Source organism: Schistocerca serialis, unplaced genomic scaffold, assembly GCF_023864345.2.
Source record: "Schistocerca serialis cubense isolate TAMUIC-IGC-003099 unplaced genomic scaffold, iqSchSeri2.2 HiC_scaffold_212, whole genome shotgun sequence".
Classification (NCBI taxonomy): Eukaryota; Metazoa; Arthropoda; class Insecta; order Orthoptera; family Acrididae; genus Schistocerca; species Schistocerca serialis.
Genome location: NW_026047776.1, coordinates 37,501 through 42,500, shown reverse-complemented (window position 1 = coordinate 42,500; position 5,000 = coordinate 37,501). Strand labels below are relative to the sequence as shown.

General features: G+C 50.6%; 1 non-coding gene across 1 annotated transcript in view; it reads left to right on the top strand.

Annotated features, from left to right (window-relative positions):
* Positions 1 to 4,904: 4,904 nt before the first annotated feature.
* The window catches only part of LOC126443994 (small subunit ribosomal RNA), a 1,909-nt gene continuing 1,813 nt past the window's right edge, over positions 4,905 to 5,000 (top strand). Inside the window, exon 1 of the ribosomal RNA XR_007582334.1 lies at positions 4,905 to 5,000. This exon is cut by the window's right edge and continues 1,813 nt beyond it. This is a non-coding gene — a ribosomal RNA (small subunit ribosomal RNA).

Here is a 5,000-nt window from a genome sequence, read left to right as displayed (position 1 = left end):
TGCACTCGCAGTCGCAAAAAACGTTGGGCAAATATATTTCTCCGATGCTGAGCGATCAGCTAGGAAAGCGCCCCATCCATGTCGGTACTCGTACGCGTCGCACTCGCAGTCGCAAAAAACGCTGGGCAAATATATTTCTCGGAAGAGTAATGACAGTCCGAGCCTCCTGCGTGGGAAGAGTCTTTCTAGGCCCTGACCCACGGGAAGCGTGTAGCTTCCCCCATCCCGGACATTTCACGTCGTCACACTACCGGTATTGACTAATAGACTGATTGCTGATAATCATTAGCCACACACTGGGGGAAAACGGCCGACAGGGGCGGCAACATAGTGGAGCCGCAGTGTCACTAATGTACAGAGATAGAACAGTTTCGACTGGAACCAGAGTAACCGTATACACGGCACTGATTAGTAATAGATGCAGAGCCATCAGAATACAGATTATATATACAACCGTCCCTATACATGCTGAAAGACTCTGCACACAATGAGAACCACACGTCAGCCAGACACTATCACACACTACTCTCTGCCTCTAACAGGCACACACACAATATCTAACCACCAGCATGGAAGAACATCCGGTGGCATCCTCTCCGCCACATTACACAATCCACACTATCATAACCAGACCGGGAGGTCCACCCAGAAAACAGAATATCCCACCCTTCCGACATCCGCCATTGCTCAGCTAAGCCACGAACACCCACACATGTCCTACACAGGGGTGCACCCAACATCACAATACTGCCTCCTGTCACAGTACACAAACAATGGCAGGAATGAAAGACACAGATCTGCCACAACCTTGGAATCGGAGCGCCGCCTGTCATGAGCCACAAGTGCATCCTGACGTGGACAAATCGGATGATCCCGCAGGCATGCACTTACGATAATCACTATCAACGAACCTGCCGCCCCCTCCCCCCCCAAAATACACCTTTCCCTACAACGTGTACCTTAACCTAAGCTATATTGTACCTTAACCTAAGCGATATTGTACCTTAACCTAAGGTATATCGTACCTTAACCTAACCTACATTGCGCCTTCACCTAACCTACGTTGTACCTTAACCTAACCTACGTTGTACCTTAACCTAACCTACGTTGTACCTTAACCTAACCTACGTTGTACCTTAACCTAACCTACGTTGTACCTTAACCTAACCTACGTTGTACCTTAACCTAACCTACGTTGTACCTTAACCTAACCTACGTTTACCTAACCTAACCTACGTTGTACCTTAACCTAACCTACGTTGTGCCTTAACCTAACCTACGTTGTGCCTTAACCTAACCTACGTTGTGGCCTTAACCTAACCTACGTTGTGCCTTAACCTAACCTACGTTGTGCCTTAACCTAACCTATGTTGTGCCTTAACCTAACCTATGTTGTGCCTTAACCTAACCTATGTTGTGCCTTAACCTAACCTATGTTGTGCCTTAACCTAACCTATGTTGTGCCTTAACCTAACCTATGTTGTGCCTTAACCTAACCTACGTTGTGCCTTAACCTAACCTACGTTGTGCCTTAACCTAACCTACGTTGTGCCTTAACCTAACCTACGTTGTGCCTTAACCCTAACCTACGTTGTGCCTTAACCTAACCTACGTTGTGCCTTAACCTAACCTACGTTGTGCCTTAACCTAACCTACGTTGTGCCTTAACCTAACCTACGTTGTGCCTTAACCTAACCTACGTTGTGCCTTAACCTAACCTACGTTGTGCCTTAACCTAACCTACGTTGTGCCTTAACCTAACCTACGTTGTGCCTTAACCTAACCTACGTTGTGCCTTAACCTAACCTACGTTTGTGCCTTAACCTAACCTACGTTGTGCCTTAACCTAACCTACGTTGTGCCTTAACCTAACCTACGTTGTGCCTTAACCTAACCTACGTTGTGCCTTAACCTAACCTACGTTGTGCCTTAACCTAACCTACGTTGTGCCTTAACCTAACCTACGTTGTGCCTTAACCTAACCTACGTTGTGCCTTAACCTAACCTACGTTGTGCCTTAACCTAACCTACGTTGTGCCTTAACCTAACCTACGTTGTGCCTTAACCTAACCTACGTTGTGCCTTAACCTAACCTACGTTGTGCCTTAACCTAACCTACGTTGTGCCTTAACCTAACCTATGTTGTGCCTTAACCTAACCTATGTTGTGCCTTAACCTAACCTATGTTGTGCCTTAACCTAACCTATGTTGTGCCTTAACCTAACCTATGTTGTGCCTTAACCTAACCTATGTTGTGCCTTAACCTAACCTATGTTGTGCCTTAACCTAACCTATGTTGTGCCTTAACCTAACCTATGTTGTGCCTTAACCTAACCTATGTTGTGCCTTAACCTAACCTACGTTGTGCCTTAACCTAACCCATATTGTACCTTAACCTAACCCATATTGTACCTTAACCTAACCCATATTGTACCTTAACCTAACCCATATTGTACCTTAACCTAACCCATATTGTACCTTAACGTAACCTAATTTGTGCCTTAACGTAACCTAATTTGTGCCTTAACGTAACCTAATTTGTGCCTTAACGTAACCTAATTTGTGCCTTAACGTAACCTAATTTGTGCCTTAACGTAACCTAATTTGTGCCTTAACGTAACCTAATTTGTGCCTTAACGTAACCTAATTTGTGCCTTAACGTAACCTAATTTGTGCCTTAACGTAACCTAATTTGTGCCTTAACGTAACCTAATTTGTGCCTTAACGTAACCTAATTTGTGCCTTAACGTAACCTAATTTGTGCCTTAACGTAACCTAATTTGTGCCTTAACGTAACCTAATTTGTGCCTTAACGTAACCTAATTTGTGCCTTAACGTAACCTAATTTGTGCCTTAACGTAACCTAATTTGTGCCTTAACGTAACCTAATTTGTGCCTTAACGTAACCTAATTTGTGCCTTAACGTAACCTAATTTGTGCCTTAACGTAACCCATGTTGTGCCTTAACGTAACCCATGTTGTGCCTTAACGTAACCCAATTTGTGCCTTAACGTAACCCATGTTGTGCCTTAACCTAACCTATATTGTGCCTCAACCTAACCTATATTGCGCCTTAACCTGACGCACGTTGTCGCTGAACCTGCTCTGTAATTGTTATGCAACTCGTTAAATTAGTGTAGTGTTGCCTAACCGCAACCCTCGCAATATAGTTCGCTATTCGCACTGCCCGGTCCCCTGTGTATCGCGTCATGTTAAACACCTTGCAGGTGTTGCTGACTTTCCACATGCTCCTGCTATACACTGTAATGTGGATAGCAGCAGGACGTACATGCCCCCCCCCCTTCCCCCCTGCCTTCGCAAGCTGGTCGTTGAGAAGTTTGCATGTTCAATGCCCTTCGCATGCCGACGTACTCAGCCTACGTTGTGGTACGGCCTGTCACCTGTCCGCCGATGTACGCAAAACCCACAAACTGTACTGCACATTGGTCCGTATGTACTGAATGATACATCGTGGCACATGTGTGACCGTACGACGACTGCGCCTAGCAACGGCAGACCATACAGTCCAAATATTGTGCACGCAGCTACGTGTCGTCTCCCTATAAGAGCTGGATTGCAGTGTGGTACGCCATTCAGACGTGTGGGAGGAACGGACGCCCTGGATGGCGATCAGCATGAGCAGTCTGTTGATGTAGTGGAGCGTGTATTCGGACGTAGTCGTCTCTTCTCACACACCGTGATAGCATGTTGCACCGCGTTCCACATCTGCGACATCCTGCAGAGGCCGGCTGACAGTCGTTCGCGCAATGGACACCGCATACGTACGGGGGCTACCTTCCACGTGTTCTCGAGGCGTGCACATGTTGTTGCGTCTATGTGGGCAGACGTAGTGTGTTGTGACACCTGACACAGGCATGCAATACTCGTTGCAAATGGCGATGGACGTCTACGTTTGCTGGTGACGTTACGCAAATGAACAACAGGTAACCCGTTGTGGTGCGGTTGTTCTCGCTAGAGGTGAATCAGTGTTGGCGACGATCGGTCGAGCTATTAACCGGTTGTTTCAGGGATACCCACCATGCCCACGAACGTGAAAGGGGACCCACCATGCCCACGAACGCGAAAGGGGATCTGGGTGTGAGGCGATACGCGGCGGTGGCTGGGTGGGACCGTCCCCGGCCGGTGAGGGGGGGCCGCCCGGCGTGCTGGCAGCGCGGTGCGTGGGCGCACGCGCTACAGCCGGCTGGTGGGGGCGGCCAGTGGCAGGCGCGCCGGCCGACGGACGCGGCAGGCGGCGCAGCTGCGCGCCGGCGCCCCCTGCTCGCGGCGCCTTGCGGCCAAAGTAGGTCCTCGCGGGCCCGGTGCGAAGCGCGGTGGCCATCTGCAGTGTGCTGGTCCGATTGAGGACTGTGTGCGCTGAGGATGCGCCGCCGCCCGGCGCTCGGCGCCGCGACGCCGTCTGCTGCTCGGTCGCCCCAGCGGTTCTCGCAGGTGGTTTGTATCGCAGCTGTGCGGACGTGTTGGCGCGTGCGCTGTGCTGGGAGAGTTCGCTTCGGCACCCAAGTGGGGCTTTTGTCCTTCTGTGGCGCTGGCGTTGGAGCTGCCGGTCACCGTAGGTGGCGCGTGTTGTCTCCCGCCGGCAATGCCACGACAGCACGCTCCCGGGCCTCTGTCGGCAGCGGCAAGCTCAGTTGGGAGCACGGGTGGTCGCACCTAAAGCGTCTACTCGCCTAACTCCGGGCGATTGCGCCTCTCTCGAACCCGACCAAGTACTTAGGACGGCGCTGCGCGCCGCCGGGACCTGAGAGGGTTTCGAGGTGTGTTGTGCAGGGGAGCTCAGCCTCCTCCTGTTTGCAGAATAATTGAGCGGACGCTTGCGTGTTCGCGCGGGCCCCCGGGACACACTCCCGGGCGGCCGGCTGCTCAGCTCTAGTTGACGCAGCTCCCTGGTTGATCCTGCCAGTAGTCATATGCTTGTCTCAAAGATTAAGCCATGCATGTCTCAGTACAAGCCGCATTAAGGTGAAACCGCGAATGGC